At 35.4% G+C, this 18,549-nt stretch overlaps 1 protein-coding gene across 1 annotated transcript in view; it reads right to left on the bottom strand.

Moving 5' to 3' along the window:
- Window positions 1–18,549, bottom strand: part of GREB1L (GREB1 like retinoic acid receptor coactivator) — a 198,644-nt gene that overhangs the window by 92,939 nt on the left and 87,156 nt on the right. The window contains exon 3 of the mRNA XM_036418475.2: window positions 7,519–7,626. The gene's annotated coding sequence lies outside the window, so the exon portion shown is untranslated. The remainder of the gene's footprint in view (window positions 1–7,518; window positions 7,627–18,549) is intronic.

The raw sequence follows: 18,549 nt of genomic DNA, 5'->3' as shown, positions 1-18,549 counted from the left end.
TTTAGCAATTGATAGTAAGAAGTTCTGAAGTAATGGTCTATGATTCTCATCATTAATACTTATATAGAATTTGCTAGTAACAAAATTTTCCACATATATCAATAACTACAATTTTTTGTGTGCTATTGGTTACGATTCTCAAAATAAGATCTAAGGTCCCAGAGACCCTTTTTGAGGTTCATGAGGTCAAAACTCTTTTCAAAATTACTAAGATACTACTTGCCTTTTTCACTCTTATTCTCTTGTAATATATGTAAATTTTTAGAGGCTGTATGAAGTGTAACATTCCAACAGATTGAATGCAGATAGACTACTTTTCTCATTAACTTTCAAAAAAATAGTTGTTTTTCATAAAATTTGTTATTTATGTTGATACATACTGGGTTACTATTTTTACGTTAAAAATATTTTATAATTTCTTAGTTTTAATTTCTAATAAATTTAATCTACATAAATAAAATTCAGTGTTTTAAAGTATAAAAAGGTTCTGAGATGAAAAGTTTGAGAACTGTTGGGCTAGGCCAGTGGTCGGCGAGCCACATGCGACTCTTTGGCCCTTGAGTGTAGCTCTTCCACAAAATACCACGTGCGGACACACACGTACCGTGCGACTGAAACTTCATGGCACATGTGGAGAAATCGGTTTTCAGCCTGGGTGAGTCTATTTTGAAGAAGTGGCATCAGAACACTCAAGGGGCCAAAGAGCCGCATGTGGCTTGTGAGCCGTGGTTTGCCGACCCCTGAGTTGGGCAGTATACTAAGTACTTTATAAAGATTATTTAATTCTCAGTGTTCTGAAGTATGTACGACCTCTTCCCACTTCATAGATTAAAAAACTGAAGCTTGGAGAAGCCAAGTGACTTGCCCACTATCACCCAACTGGTAAGGGTGATATCTAGCCATGTGATGACAAATCCTGCACTCCTAGAGTACTACATAGGCTCAACTTGGGTAAATCTCATTTCAAGGGAGGCAATTTTGCAAATATCTTAGCCCTACTTTTCCCAACAAAGTGAGAGAGAGAGAGGGAGAGAGATATTAAATTTTATCTGGAATTCCAATTCTGATTGACTTCCTAGAGGAAGTCCCTGGAGGACTGGTTGAGAAGGAAAGTTGAGTATGCATCTGGGCTCAGAGGAGAGAGAGCCAAGATCCAGTGGTAAGGACTCATAGAAGACATATGTAATCCCTCAAGAGCATCAGCAATACTCAGATGAAGAATAAGAGAAGTAACCATGAAGAGACTTGGTAGAGTGAAAAAAAAACCTGACCAACTTTATTATAAATAAAAGCATAACTGGGCTTTGTAAAAAATGGTAATGATAATGTGAAGAATTGTAGAACTGACCCTAGACTTCTTTAGTGCTTAGTATGAAGTTCTGATCCTTCTCATTGACAGTCCAATGCTATCATTGAACATGTAGTTGTTTTTGTTTTTGTTGTTCTTTATTTTCTTATTGAATTTGTTAAGGTAACATTGATTAATAAAATTACATAGGTTTCAGGTGTACGATTCTATAACATGTCAATTGTATATTGTACTGCATGTTTATCTCCTCAAGCCAAGCCTCCTTCCGTCACCATTTATCCCCCTATACTGGACTCTTCTCTACCCTCCCCCACCCCCGTTTCCCTCTGACCATACTCTTGTCTGTGTGTATGAGTTTTGTTTTTGTTTTTTTTTCTTAATCCCTTCACCTTTTTCACCCAGTTCCACAAACCCCCTCACCTCTGAAAGCTGTCCGTCTGTTCTCTATGAGTCTGTTTCTATTTTGCTTGTTCGTTTATTTTGTAGTTTTGAAAAATAGAGTTCTTATTTAAAAAGAGGGCAAGAACAAGTGAATTTGCAAAGTGAACATACTCTCCACCCCTTTCTGGTTCTTCAGGATTCCAGGGAGAACAAAATTCATTCCAGTGCTTGGAAGGAGAGCCTCTCATTAAGATTGGAATTTCTACTACAGCCTGCTAGTGTAATATTCCAAACTATTTCCCCCAGTTATGGTACACTTGTACTGACTCAGCTGTACTCTCTCAACAAGTTTCTCTTTTGACTAAATATAAATATTTTTCAAGGTACTGCACTTGGGCTGTTAGTAAAGGTTAACTTTTAATAACAACTATCTGGAGGAGATAAAAAATATTTTTTTAAAAGTACTGTTAAAAGGATTATCATCGTTAGTGATAAGAAAGAACAAGAAAAACACTAATTAAAAAATTCATGGTCCCTGGCCGGGTAGCTCAGTTTATTAGAGCATTGTCCTGATAGCCAAGATTGTAGGTTTGAGCTGTACTCTGTGTAATCAGCCAATGTGTGTGTAAATAAGTGGAACAACAAATCAATGTTCCTTTCTCTCTCTTTCCCTCTCTCTCAACCACTCAATAAAAGAAAAAGAACTGCATCTAGGATACTGCTTTAGGGTTGCCTGGTTTAATAGCTAGTTAGGCTATGGAGCAGGTAGATGGGGATAGACATATTAAGTAATAAATTACTTTTTAAAAGGTTTCAAATTTTTATTCCCAAGCATTGTCTACTGAAAAGTCCAAGAAACAATGGCAATTCAATAACAATAAGCACTTCCTAATATCATTCCCACTGAAAAGAATTCAAGTTCCTGGAAGATATGGCCAATTCCAGATCTGGGGCAGGAAAGACAAAAGATGAACCGTGAGCATCTTGTTCCTGAAAGCAAAGAAGCTGTCAAGGACTAATGAGTGGGTCATTGTCAGAAGACACAGGTGCCAACATGAAGTGTTCCCATGAGCCCAACATTAGAGAAACCCAACATAAAAGAAGATAAATGCAATGGACTGAAGCATGTTTAAAAACTAAAAACTCAAAAATTAATTTTAATATTCAAGGAGAAAAGGAGAGCACTCCTTTTGGAAAACAAAACCAACAAAAACAAAGCAACTATTTGAACCCTACTACAAGACAAAGAGTGAAGCATCCATCCTGCTCTTCCTGTACTTAAAGTAACCAAATAATCCTGATTATGGAGAAAGATGTTTTTTCTAAATGAAGAGTTCTTACTGTAATAAATGTGGAAAGAATGACAGAATTATAAAATTACCAATTTGCAACTCTTAATGCAAAATTCATTTTAACAACGATATCAAGTGATACTATTAGATTAAAAGCTGATGGAGAACTTTATAATGGAGGGATCAGGCTGACACCTCTTGAATCCACTAATCAAGCTTAGCACCACTAAAAGTGAGGCACTGAGAGGCTGCGTGCCTCTCCATGGGAGATAATAGGAAACACACACACCACCTAGGAAGTATTCTTGGCGATGGGTGTGATGATTATAGTCCAACCTCTAGAGCTAACTTGCATTTATAGGACCAAGGAACAAGTAAATGAAACCACAAAGAAACAAGCAGATTCAGAACAAGGGACAGGCGGACAGAGCAAATAATCTAGTTTCTGCAACAAACCCAAGTTATCTAGTTTGTAAATAATGAAACTAGGGTTCAAATTTAGACTAAAATGCCCATGTCTTCCCCCTCCCCTGCCACTAAAACATAATTTGAAAGTGAAGATGGTAAAGTCTATGTATTTATTTTTTTAAAACATATTAAAATATAAGCATATTGAGCTTTTTTGTGTTTGATCCAGTTATACATTAAGTGGACTTGAAGAGATATTATCTCTTCCTAAGCATATTCCAAAAATCACAAAGCTAACCAAGCATTCAAAGCAAAAGATTTTTATTTTATTTTTATTCATCCTCCTTGCTAAAATGCAAACAGATTAAAATATGAAATTTCCAGTTTCTTTTAATGGTTCTGTAACATTTAAATGTGGATGGATCACTTGACAATTTCTGGAGGCCAACATATTTTTGGTATTGAAATAAAAACGCAGACCTAATAACTTAATTATGTAATTAACCATTTTTACCAATAATAATTTATAGATTTGCAATATGTCTTAAATTGTTATAGAACTAATTATTGTAACATCCCAACTCATTTAATAATTATTATTAAAAACTGTCATCATGAAAAGATAAAGTACAATGCTATGCTTCCTTTGTAACAAAGAGTTACATGTTACTATTGGAAATCTTTACTTTCTTCCTCCTTGAAATACCAGAAATTCTTCTGTAAAATAAACACACCTCGTCAGGACTCTCTGGAACTAGTATAATCACCAGAGGCAATCCCTGTGTAAGATCAAAGAAGCAAAACAATAACAGGCAACGTGTGACCTCTACCGTGTCTCCAGAGACCAATTTTTCAACAGGGAGAAGAGTCAATAATCCAGAACAGAAAACATTAAATAAGGAGAAATGCTTCCAAAGTGTGGTTTACCACATCCATCAAGGCTGCCCCATTCAGAGAGTTCCCAGACTCTATGGTTTCAGACAACAAACTTCTGGGGATTTATCACAACAATCACTAAAATCTGCATAAAACACCAGAGGCAAAAAAAGCCAATGTCCCCAATGAAGAGAAGAATTTCAAAAGATACTATAATAATTTTCCACATCTCACTGGGTGCTTTAGAGGTAACAAGGAAAGGGCACAGATGACTTAATATTTTTCATAGGATATTCATCTGATTTCTCTTACTTACCAATACCAATTTAATTTTCTTAAGAAGATTTTTGGAACGTGAGCTATGAACACTAACCAGATAAATATAATTAGTAATAACATATTAAAGACGTCTGCAGGTTTTGTTTTGGTACTATGGGGTTACTACATCTAGAAATGAGGCTTTGGTCTTTGTGATGTGATTGAATGACTAATGAGAATTATAAGGGTATAAAGAGATATAAAGGAATTCCTACTCACAGTAATTATAGTAAAATAGAAATACCTTTAAAATCGACTTTTAAAAGCACCACAACTAAAACTCTGCCTGAGAATCAGCAAAATCTGATTGTTTTTCTTAGATACCACCGCCAAACAGCTGTCCGTCATCTTTCAAAATCAGATGTGAGTTAGGGACTGAACAAGTGTATCTGAATTAGTTAACTTGCTAAAAACAAAAACACCATTCTGGTAAGTCAGAGAGTGGTAAAAGAGGGACTTAGGTTAAAAGGAAAAGCATTGGAAATTCAAAGCAAACTGAACATTCTGTTCTTATATGGATTTTGTTACTCCCTCTGCCTTCATCTTTCCACGCTGTCATCTGCCCCTGTCTTTCCATCTTCTTATTAACATTGCTAATTGTATTTGTCAGTTTTGCCATGATTTCAATGCTACTTAAACAGCTGTGGATTTTCTGTAGGCAATTATCAGTCACTACACTTAAGTTCCTAAATTAGTTGTTGAAAGGCACTTTAACCTTGAGAAAGGAAACATTGAACACACTCCATACTAAGCCTTACATTTAAGTATAGGTTGCTTTAAAAATGAGTGATTATCAAAAAGAATAGAAAAAAAAATCACACATACAAATAATTCACATATTTTAAATTTATAAATCAGTAAAGAAGATGCTAAACAAAGCCTAGTATACTTCTTATCATTTTTCTTTTTCTCTTACTAATACATATTGTAATAGTCTCTCTATCTATCTATCTATCTATCTATTGGAACAGTTTACCAAATTTCTCCAACAGTTTCCTTACTACCTACCCGTGTTTCCCCCAAAATAAGACATCCTTCGAAAATAAGACCTAGAGCAACTTTGGGAGAAAAAATTAATATAAGACACTGTCTTATTTTCGGGGAAATAGGGTATCAGTGGATAACACCCTTCAAAGACATCCATAATCATATAAGTGGTACATTGAGGTCATGGGCTGGGAAAAGAAAGCTCTTATAACAGGCAGAATCCTCCCTCCACCACCACGTACCCTTCAAAGAGAAAATTCTTTATTATATTTGCTTTTTAAATGATCTATTCTTAATTCTAGCATTTTCTTCTTAAGCTACAAAATGAGCAAAATCACATTCAGGGAGAAACACAAGGTTTAAGGTTATTCACTAACTGACACCCACTTCTATAAAATACACCTAAATTAAAAAAAAAATCTTCTATGATTCAGAAACATTAAAATTCAATAACTTTTTAGAATTAATAAGTGGTTTTTTTTCTTTTGTTTTGTTTTTTAAAAGATTTGTAATATCCTGTTTGTTTGTGGGTCAGTTAAAAGCTTGTTAGAATGATTTTTAAATTAATGTAGGCTCATTTTTATCCCTATCTCTCCCCCACTTTCTGCTCCAAGGAAATAAAAGGATGGTATTTCGGCAGTGTGAAATTCTTCACTGAGTGAAACACATGAAAATGAAAAACAATTTGGAAAGCATAGTACACTTCAAACCCTAACGATTCTCTCAGACCTATATTGACTCTTACGGTAGTTGCCAACATTTGGTAAGGATTATCCTTCCATTAGACAAAAGCAAGCATTCCTTAGATAAATCAGGAGTTTTGCCAGTGAGACTCATAAAACCTTTTCACAACACAGATTTTCAAGAGAATCCTTTAAGGTTTTAGGAGGCTGCTCCTTTTACTAAGTAACAAAATACACCCCATGGTGTCTCACTGACCCCACTCAGCTGTCCTTTGACCTCTTCAATTGTTGAAGCCTAACTCCAGGGTCCACAGAATTTGCCTCCCATATCAAAAAGGCCAATGTTGCTTCCTCCTAGCACCTGGTGTAACAAAACGCAACAGTTCTCTCTCTTCTGGCTCCGCAGCTCCATCTCTGACCACTTTCCAGATGTTCCAGGCCCAAATGTTAAGCCAATACTAGGTTTCAGGACCTGCGTGGTCACTGCGAGGGAACAACAGGGACCAGGCTGAAGTGGCAATGACCCTCTTGTTCTCGCTGGCCTCAAAAGGATACGACGGGTCATAAAAGAGGAAAAGATCTTTGGCCTCTCTTGAAAATGCCAGGCTATTTAAGCACATTGTAACTTCCAAAAGGAGAGACAGTCTTAGGTTCTGCCCTGTCAGATGAGGGTTAGCCAGAACAGTACCCCTCAGTGCTCAATTCTAAGTTAAGTTTTGGTTTTCTTTGACATAGGGAGAAGGCAGGCAATACTGCCTCTTTTTCTTTTCTAAATTACAAGCCTTCTTTAAAAAAACATACACTTTTATAAAATTTCAGAAACATACATCTCAGGATAGTTTGATTCCAATTTTAATATTGGTTGGTTTTTTGTTTTTGTTTTTTTCCTGCAGAGGCTAGTAATCTAGATAATTAATAATAATATCTGATTAGACAATTTGAAAGAAAGAACCAAAATCAACAAAGGGGAATGAAAAACTGAATTCTATTATCTTAAGTTAGATACTTAGGAAATATAACCTAGAGGCTGTTGTAGGGGGGAAAACTTATTGCTGAATACTTTTATCCTTTTCTTTTTTGGTGGAGAGGATGGGGGAGGAGAGAGAAAAGCAGAGAGGGGAGGAAATGGAAGGAGAGTTCATAGAAATATCTGATTAATCACTTTAAGTACAAAATATTGTAGCTTTATTTAAATGACAACTATAATTTCATAAAACATTTTGGTCTTAAAAATTTGGGGGGTTATATTATAATTGTACAATACCTTTGTTTATTTATTAACATTTTTGAGTCACGTTCATGATTAAGTTGGGATGTCAACACTTCAGGGAGCCTGCTGCCTAGATTTTACTTGTTTAAAGCTTTTTTGCACCTGCAAAAACATAAAAAATAAAAATATATACATAAAGATGAGTTATTTAAAAAATGCATTATATTCCAGAATATAATAGTGTAAATATTTACAATTCCAGAGAAATGACAATGAGAAATGAATTATCAAAAATTACACAACTCATAACTGGCAAATACAGATATTTCTCCTTCAATACTCCCAAAATAATTATCCATGATGATATATATTCAAAAATAGTTTCTGTTGTTCTTAAGATTTCCTCTCACTAACTGTAAAATGAATAAACCTATCAAGTCTGCATTTTGACAGGTGTTACCATAATGCTAAAAGCCTGAAAACTTCTATTTTATTTTTAGGAATAAAACTAGTGAAAGATAATTTTCTTATTCTAAGTTTAAGTTTCTCTGGTGCTTCTCAAAATTTACCTCCTAAAAAACTATAAAAAATATAAACATAGCTAATATTGATTAAAATTATTCTCTGCTTTTTAAAACAAATGCTTTAATAATTTCCGAGAAAAAAAGCCTTCCAGAAGAAAAAGAGCTATTGGTTTTCCTACTCTTTTGGGTGGTGTATTCTTAGAAGAAATTAGACTATTTATAATTTTATAACTGTGTGAAAATTACAGAGTACAAATTATTTTGTTCTCTAGATAGATTATGGTCAATATAAACTACTGCATGGTCATAGTCATAAAACATAAGTAAAATAAAAACTATTTGTCATTGATTTTTAAACATAAACATAAGTGCTTCTATTCCTTTGTTAGTGTCTAAAGAGAAAACAAAAGATCTTCCTGAGAATGTAAAATTTCAATTTGCATATTTATAGCACTGAAATATTTAAAGTGATATTAATTTATGTTTAAAAACGTTTTCATTTTACTCTCCTTTTATGTCAAATTGAAAGAGAGAAACGAGAAAACACCATTTTAGATTTTGAAATAAAAATGTTTATCTTACCTCTCTTACTGTCAGAAGAATGTCTTCAAGGCAAAAGAACAAATAAAAATGCAAGACCTAAATTTTCAAACTCATGTATTTCCTATCTACCCATACACAAATGGGCATCCTCTTGTAAGTCAGGCGTTTTGCTACCTACATCCAAACCCAAGATTACCCCATATGGTCAACAAGGTCAAACTGCATTACTGCCAATGAAACTATATGACTCCACAAGGACCTTAATGATTTTTAAAAAAGGTCAGTAATCCAATTCCAATAGCTTCAGAGTCTAAAATTGCTAATTTTTGGCCACGTGTGCACACTTCACCTGCTAGTAATGACATTTTAGTATTTTCTTCTAATTACACTCAAAGCTAAGACCTTTGGCCCTGGGCCACAGACCCCTATTCAGGCTGCACACATTCTCTTAAACGACCTGATCCTTTGTTGTCACTCTTACTCTTTCATCTATTATTTACACCCATAGAGAAGGAAGATACTCTACCATTTGTATAGCTTAAAGCTTCTAATCATCTTAATTTCTTTGCCTGCCAACCTATGGTCTTCTTTATAGACCAGTGCCAAAAAGTTTGACAAAATCATTTTTTTTCAACCACATCACCCCCCCCCCCCCAACTCCTACCCCTCTGCAAGCCCCTCTTCCCTTTTTCTACTCTCTGACCAAGCTCCTTCCTGGTTCCTTTGCTCACACAGGCAGGATTCACAAATTGGACTTTGGCCAACAAAATTAATTTCTAAATATAGAAAATTTCCACCTTGTTTTGACAGATCGATAACAATTATATATTTTTTTCTTTCATCAAAGAGCCCATAAAATTAAAGAGAACGTTGCTTAAAATAACTTAAAATCTGCCCCCAGCCTCCCTAAAGCCCGGGCATAGAATTGTCAGAATCCCGCCTGCAAAAAACGTCAAAGAAGTTTCAGTATAAACAGTAAAGATGCTAGAAAGTGGCTAAAACTTTTCAAACATCTTAATATCTACAGTTGCTCATAAGAAAGAAAGAAAAGAAAAAGTAGAAAAATGAACTGTAAAGAAAAATTTGACGATTAGTATGTTTAAATCTTTACATTTTAAAAGATTACTAATTCCCCAAACATCAACACCCTCACATAAAACATTCCGAATCCCTGTAATTTCCCCACACTCTCCCCAGACGGTTTTGGTAATGTCCAGACCCATTTTGCAAATCCAAAGCACAGAACTGTTTACCATGATGCAGATGTCCCCCTCAGATCACGAGAGCCACAAAAGCCTCTGATTTCCAAGTGGCTTATAAAATGGCATACAATCCATCTTGGCTCTCTCTTCCTCTACTGCTCAGCTTACTCTTGATTTCTAACAAACAGTATTTCCTTGTTGCCTGTCCTCTCTGCAAACCCTGAAGCCCCTTGTCTTTTCTTATTTTCACCATTTGCTTCAGCCAGCAGTTCACTGGAGACCCATCCATCTTGTAATGCCTAAAGTGACAGATGCTCTCAGGAACCACCACACTGCTGAGTGAACAAAAGATAACATCACCTCTAGGAACTCCAGAGAGAAATACAACTGCAACCTCAAGACAGGGGCTGACTTGACAGACAGTGGACCATAAACCTCTTCTAAGCGAAAAAGAAAACAATTGCCACACACCAAAAAAATCTGACACAATCAAAGGCAGAAAAGAGTGATTATTTGTGGATTGCCTTTTCACTCTGCGGCTCACTTTTCCCCCCAATGCTTTTATATTGGGGGCAATTCACTTGCTAAGAGGCAACAGAAGTTCTGGGGAGGGGGGAGGGGGGGTGAAGGGGGGAGGTGAAGCTTTTCTCAAGTATCTTCTTTTCTTCAACAATATTCAAAGAGGAATTCACCTATGTGTTTCAGTTAATCTAAGGCTTATGTATGATACAGCACTCTTGAGCCTGACTTGGCTTGTTTGCGTCAAGCATTGTTGGCACTCAGAAATGCTGACTCAATCCTACTGTTCTGAAAGGCAAGTTCTACTGCTCTGAAAGGCATATGCATGCTTTGCAAATTAAAAGTACATTAGGAATTAAAAAGCAATGTGTGACACAATGTCAACAATATGGGTAGCTCATAGAAAAAGCTCACCATTCATTCCTCAGACAGCCTCCAACTTGGGTTAAAAAGACAGTTAACAAGAGGATTCTGGGAAGGACTACAGATCTCTTTTCTAACAAAGGAAAGGTCATTTTAACATCTCCCAGCAACAAACTAATGACAGGGACGCTGTAGATGCAGAGGACTCTGCTTGATGCTATCTAGTGTTCTTTTGTTTTTGTTTTTTAAGTATCTTAGTTAAAGTCTTCATTCAATATGAGGAAAATGCAAACCGCTAGCATTTAATTTTAATTTTAAGTATAACATTTAGATAAATACGGTGAAGTGAAATTTCTGAAGAACAGAAAAACAAAAACTGGTTTGGAAGGCAATTAAGAATATTGTTCGATCAATGTCAATTATGGAGATTAACAACCCATGTTTCCAAAGGATAGCAAGCACAAGAGAGAGAAGTCTCCTTTGCAGCTAAGCGTTATCATTTTCAAACAGGGTAAACAGTGCAACTGTCTGTTAAATCTAAAGGAAAGAGCCATCTGCTCAAAAAAAGTTCTGTTAATTATATTTCTAACAAAATGGAAGGGTTTACAATGATATTTCTTTAAGAGAAATAGTTAACACTCTTGCACAAAAAGCCTTTAAGTTATAATTCTTTTGGAGTCACTAATGACTCTTCCCATTCCAATGTTACTAAAAATTGTTTTAAAAGGTATTTTTTTTTTCTGTTGTGTTTGAATTACTGGTGGAGTAAAAGAAAAATTTTCAATTTGATAAGTCAACATATCTTGTTCTTAACATTTTTTATGTGTTTATTTCCTTAAACACTTTAGTGTATCTGAACAAATAAGACAGTACAAATATTTCACAATAGAATTTTTTTGTTTTTATTTTATGCTGGCAGGACAGAAAATATACAAAATAATTAAGTAAATATATACAATTATATAACTCAATCTTTCAGGGAAAGATTAAATAATTATAGGATGTTGATCAATATACGAAAGTCTTGTTCGAATATGGACTTGATCTTTAGACAACTTTAACACACTGACCCTAAGTGACCCCACAAAACTCCCGTCCGAAAGAACCACATCCTTCAACACTCTCAAACTTTGGCATTAATAGCAAGAGAGTGGTGTCTTTGGAATGACAGTTACATTACAGACCCAATTAAATGACCTACTTTTAAACACAATAGGATCAATACGCATGCAGGAAAAGTACACCCCAGTGGAGAGTTCTGATTGCCTGATTGATCAGAAACAAAACAAAACTTTTCCTTTTTAAGGCTTCCTCCCAGATCACAGTTAGTGCCAGAAATCCACACAGGAAAAAAATCCATCAAAATGAAACCCTAAAAGGCTTTACCCTTCACCATCCTATTTGCACTTCAAAAACCTCTAAGTCCTTCAGTTAAACCCCAGGGCTGAACCATTTCAATAATAAGAGAGGTGGCCAGCGGTGATTTATCTCCCATTTGGCCTCTGGACAGAGCTGTAATGTCTACGAAGCTTCCCTTCACTGACTCTCAAACCCTCCCCCAAGTCTCAACCTTCATGTGTGCAGCTTCAGATCTGCAACCTTATAAACAACTCCTACGCCCCTTCCAATCAGATGCAAGAACAACCTGTAACTCAAGATTTGGGTACGTTTTCTTGGCAATGCTTTCACTGCTGAGTAATCAGAGCGTTGAAAATACCAGGTTAAATTTCAGGTTCTCTTTAATACAAGTTGAAGAAGAAAAGAAACTTCTTTTAACTTTAGATTCTTTTTTTCTCACATGTTTATTGTCAGAACTTCTTCAATGTTTTCCAGTTTATACCTTGATATCCTTTACGTTTTGGGACACATCAGGCAACTTCCTGCAGTGGTGTTCATCTAAAATTAAATCCTCGCATTGTCAGATATCTTAACCAATCCAAAAAAATGAAGATTTCACAGGTCACAGACTCCTGGGTCAAAAAGACCTTAAGAACAGATATATCAGAGACCACTGTGACTCAACTGATTTATTATACCCTTGTTATCAAATGTGTACTATAACTGTCATCACACATACTCACACAATTTTCCTCCAGTAAAATAAACACCAAACAATGTCAACAGTTATTTAAACTGAAATACAGCTCCCAGAAATTATCAAATGTGAAACATGGCAAACGTAATTATTCCATAAAAATGAAAGGATATTTTTTGTCACCAGGCATGAATTTCAAAATTATGTGTATATACTTCCTAGTGTAAAAAGATAATGAAAAATATAAGCATCTTTTCCCCTACCTGTTCATTGTTTTCTGACTTCATTTAAATGAGAGGAGTTTGTTTTTCTAATTGATTCTTGATAAATTCCATCTGAAAGCCACATTAGCAACTTGCACTAAATGATTCCACTATAATGATTCTAGTTCACAAGTTGATAATTTTGAAGCTATTTCACTCATTTCATAAATCAGAGATTCCATAGGCCAATAAATAGAAATGACTTTATTTAAACCTAACAGTTAAGAAAACATTTAAAAATAAATATACTGCTGATAGTTAAAAGTACAAGAAATACAAATTTTTGCCAATTACAAAAATTACTTATATTTTTGGAGATATTTACCAATAAAATTATGTTCCTCCCATTAAAAAAATGCACCACTAAGATTCTTATACCTCATTAGCAAATATTTTTCATTTTCAGAGTTCCAAATACTACAAATTCTAAAAAACCTCAACCCTCACAGCAAATGATTTTATTGCATGCTACCAGGTTGAGGAATAATAGAATTGTATTTGAGATAACATAAAAATTCAAACTCTTTACATAAATGAAGAAAAATAGCTGGAAAAAACCCAAGGGACATAATTTTTTATATCACTGAAACAAACTGTGGCACTAATTATAATATTAAGGAAAACAAATTTCTTAATCTACTACATTATATATATGTATTTTTTAAAAAAAGCTTTCCTCAGGGAATCAACAAGAATAATTGATTCACCACAGAGGAAATATTCAATTTTCATTAAATATTTATTCAGCGCAATAGGCTGTTAGGTCTATTTAGACATCAAAGAAGAAACAGTTCCTGTCTAGTAGAAATCAGGTCTTGAGAAAATTGAATGGAGATGAGAAGCAGTTCCTCAAGTCATAATACTATATTTCAAAATGACAATGTTAAAAACTGAAGATGTCCTATAAAATGTGTATTACTTCTTTGAAAGCTGATATGAATAAAGTGATGCTTAAGACAGTATTAATTTTTAATAAAGTTTGATTCTATTAAAGTAGCACAATAATATCTGGATGCTCAAGATCTGCAGTTACCAACTCTTCTACTCTGTAACCATACTAGTCCCCTATCTTCTCTGGGCCTGTTCCCTTACCCATAAAATGGGAGGTAAAAATAATACGTTTCTAGATTGAAAACACTATGGTGTAATGAGATTGGAGAAGAGATTCCATTCACAATAGCAACAACAAAAATAAGACCCAGGAATCATCTTAATAACATATATGTAATAACATCATTTTCCAAATTGCACAACTTTATCTAGGTGATTTAAGTGAAAATGTACACATGCAACGAAATATGCTAATTCCTTAAAGAGAAGCCTAATCATTGTAAAAATATATTTCTCAAACAAAATAACAATACAATCCCCCAAAATATCAGAATTTTGGGGAACATTATTAAAACATCCATAAATTCATCTTTCTGTGCCTGTTCAAACTTTTCTCCCATCATACTCCAATATGAAATCTGTTCCTACCAATTAAAAAAATTTTTTTAAATTGATTTTAGAGAGAGGGAGGGAGAGGGAGAGATAGAAACATCAACCAGCTCTACCTTTTGCAACCTTCCCCCCCACCCCCACCCCCATTGAGGATTAAGCCTGCAACCTGGCCAGGTGCCCTGACCAGAAATTGAACTGGCCACCTCTCAGTGCATGGGTCAACGCTCAACCACTGAGCCACACCAGCCAGGCTGTTCCTATCAATTAGATTTTATTCCTGTTCCCTGGAAATAATCTCAAATCCATCTCTGGGCCTTTGTTCAAGTAGTCTGACCCACTCCTTACTTAATTTTTCAGGCAGTCATAATCAGTTTCTTACTCAGCTCACCTTTATCTTTATTATTTTAACCACCACAACATCTAGCACAGGTCTAAGTGTATGGCTGGCACTTAAGACATAATGATATCACAAATATTTTCAAGGTAAAACTTACTAATATTGAGTGAGTATGGAAACTCTGTCTCTATGGGTACTTACAATACTTTTAAGAATTGAAAAATTCTTCCTTTTATTTTTGAGTAGATAATACATTTACCAGATTAAAAATCTAGCAGTAAAAAGTAGTAAAAAGTGTTTCCTCAACTGTCGTCCCACAATCTCCTGTCACAGGAAACTTTATATATATATATATATATATATATATATATATATATATATATATATATATATATATATATGAAGTTTGTGTGTGTGTGTATATATATATATATATATATATATATATTAAACATATTGACTCTTTTGGACATTGCTTATTTAAGGCAAAAACATTTTGGTGAGCCCTCTATATAAGCAAATAAAAATCTTCCTCTTTCTTTTTTGTGGCTACACAAAATTCCCTGGCTTGTATATACCATGATTATCTTAAACTAGTCTCTTAGTTTCTTTTTTTTTTTTTTAATAAATCTTTATTGTTCAGATGATTACAGTTGTTCCTCTTTTTTTGCACAATTAGTTTCTGATGTTTGTTATTACTCAAAATATTGTAATAATTAACCCTGCATTAATTAATACACACTAATTTAGCACTAGTTGTTTAAATGCCTAAAATGAAATTTATGGGTCAAAGGATATACAATATGCAGTTTCAATTTTGTTAGATACTGCCGAACTGCCTTGTTTTTGTTTTGTTTTGTTTTAGCAGACCCAAAGCAGTCTTCATTTCATCCACACATCGGAAACATTTTTAATTACAGTTTTCTAAGGTCTACATCAATCGGTAAAAAGCCAAGAGCACATAAAATTGGTTTGGAGGAAATTCTGGTCATGAGGCACTAAGTGAGGGATGAACTAAGGGTTGAACCAATTTATACTCCCATGATCAATTTATGTATCTTATACCTTCAACAATATAGAGTAGAACCTATTTTGGATCTTTGTTAATCGGACAGATGAGAAATGATATCTCAATGTAGTTTTCATCTGTATTTTTCTTATTACGAATGAAACAAAATATCTTTTCAATTCATTTTCATTTAAATGTCATTCTCTGAAATGTTCAGCCTTGCCATTTTTCTGTTAGGTTGTGGGTTTTATACTTGATTTATAGGAGCTCTTTATATATTATGGAATGTTGTCCTTTGGGCATGATATAAGTTGCAACGTTTCCCCCCTAGTTTGCCACTTTGCCTTTGCTTATGGATTTATTTTTCCATGCAGTTTCAATTTTCATTTTGTCAAATTTTTAAATGTCAAGCCAGTTGCACGGAAACACATAACTCACTTCACCTGTTTAAATAATCTACATAAGCCAGTGTTATATTTCCTAGAGGCACAATGAAAGCAAAGGAGTGTAATAGAGGGGGAGAGAGATAAGGAAAAACATCTATCTAAAGAAACAAATTCTCAAAAATGTTTTTTTTTCTCTTCCCAATTTAAGAAAGATTCTAAAGCTTTTTCAGCTTATTTATAATTTTGTGAGGGTAACAAAATAGATATTTCCACTCTATCCTACCCACTCTAGCTTTTGCCAGGGGCATACACACACACCACCGCCGCCACCACCACACCACACCACAAAAACAGAAGGTTTTAGAGAAGGAGAATGGACAAGCTATGTCTGAAGTAGCCAACAGCAGCCTAGGATGAAGTTTTTGATTAAGTAGTTTCTAATCCTAGAAGAAACAGAAAGAAAGAACATTTTCCCAGGCATTCTTTTTCTGCATTTTAGACTTTCAGTTAGTGAAAAGGCTGCAAACTTCTGGTAGAGGGAAGAGGACCCCAGTCAAAAATGTCAAATGCGGTTTTTCCCCAACAAGGATGTTATGAATTTCCTTCCACCATCCAAGAATTCTCACTACCAGCTCCTCTCCTACTTCCTATAGCTATTCTACCTTTCTTAATCATTACCTGAAAAACATGGGATCCAATCAGTTGCTTATTATTGTCTTTGCTGATGCCTCCTACATCTATATGTTTGGCTATAAAGTCTTTTCTGAGTTGCTGCTATCCCCTCTACCTCAATATGGCAACTCAATATGTCCACAATTAATATGTCCAAAACAAAACAATTTCATGAAATACTGTGAACTGTGGTAGGAAGGATGATAAAGGCAGTCCCTATCTCAAAGAGATCCCAATCTAGAGGTAAATATATTTTTTAAAATTTCTTTATTGATTAAGGTATTACCTTTGTGTCCTCATCCCCCCATTATCCCCCCAATCCTGCCTACTCATGGCATCACCTCCCTGTGTCTGTGTCCATTGGTTAGGCTTATAAGCATGCAGTCAAGTCCTTTGGTTGAGCCCTCCCCTTTTACCCACCCTCCCCTACCTTCCCTCTTAGGGTAAATACATTTTTGAATGTAAATATTCACTAGAAGTTGGAACAAAGTACTATAAAAGCGCAGAGAAAGTAGTAATCCTATCTGGGCAAATAAAGAAAATATCAGAGAAGAGATGGCATTTGGGTGGCTTTAAAGGATACATTTAGCAGACTTGGGTAGACCTCCCACCTATAATACAAGGTTAAAGGCATGGTGTATCTTAAAAATATTGGGAGTTGAGTTGCAAGAGAATACAAAAGTAGGTTGTGCCTAGTCTCTAAGGGACCTTATATGCCACATTAAAAAGTTGAATACCTAAAAGCAGGAGAAAGCCAATGGAAGATTTTTTTTAATGAATTAACATAATCAGATTTTTTTAAAAAGAGAAGATAAGTCTGGGAATATCGTGAAAAATGAATTAGAAACCAGATCAAAGGTTCTAAACCTGCCGAGACCGGTTTGGCTCAATGGATAGAGCGTCGGCTTGGGGACTGAAAGATCCCGGGTTCGATTCTGGTCAAGGGCATGTACCTTGGTTGCGGGCATATCCCCAGTAGGGGGTGTGCAAGAGGCAGCTGGTCGATGACTGTCTCTCTCATCGATGTTTCTAGCTCTCTATCTCTCTCCCTTCCTCTCTGTACAAAATCAATAAAATATATTAAAAAACACACACAAAGGTTTCTAAACCTAAGAGTGTAGGAAGAGGTGATGGGAATGCACATCATCAGGGTTGAAAGAAACAGAGAAGAGAAGCCCTTGTGGTAGGCAGTTCGAAGTCCAGGAGTCCAGCTCAGGAGTGGGGTTTGGACAAACAGAGCTTGGGGACAGATGGCTGCCACACAGATCACTGATATCAGTAATGGTGAGGTTACCCAGGAATTGCTGCTAGAGACAAAGGGTTTGGAGTAAGAGGGTCAAGCAGGGAAGCCTGTGGAAGGAGGAAAACCCAGCAAACCAGATGGAGAAGTAGGAGCGAAAGGAAAGAAACCAGGAACCCATAGGCTTGTGAAAGTCAGGATACAAGAGAGTTTGGAGGAATGGGAGGTGGTCAACAGCTTCAATAGGTGAGAGAGGTCAAATAGGACCAAGGATGAAAATGTGCCATGGCATATAGCAATTACTCTTCCAAGAAGTGTGGTGAACTAGGGTGGAAATAAATTGGTAGCTACAGGTAAAAAAGAGTAATTACCAGGAAGGACGCTTCTATCTCAAGGAAAAGAGATGATAGAGAAGAGAGGAGTTGATTAATGGAATAAGGCCCTGGGGGAGGAGGGGGTAAAGGAGGTACAGGGGGAAAGGAAGCAAGCTGCACATAGATGACAGAGCCACAAGGCAGGAGCCTGGGTCCCTGATGAGAGCAGAGATGC

Source organism: Pipistrellus kuhlii, unplaced genomic scaffold, assembly GCF_014108245.1.
Source record: "Pipistrellus kuhlii isolate mPipKuh1 unplaced genomic scaffold, mPipKuh1.p scaffold_m20_p_6, whole genome shotgun sequence".
Lineage (NCBI taxonomy): Eukaryota > Metazoa > Chordata > Mammalia > Chiroptera > Vespertilionidae > Pipistrellus > Pipistrellus kuhlii.
Note: the sequence above shows the minus strand (reverse complement) of the source record. Positions and strands in the feature narration are given on the sequence as shown.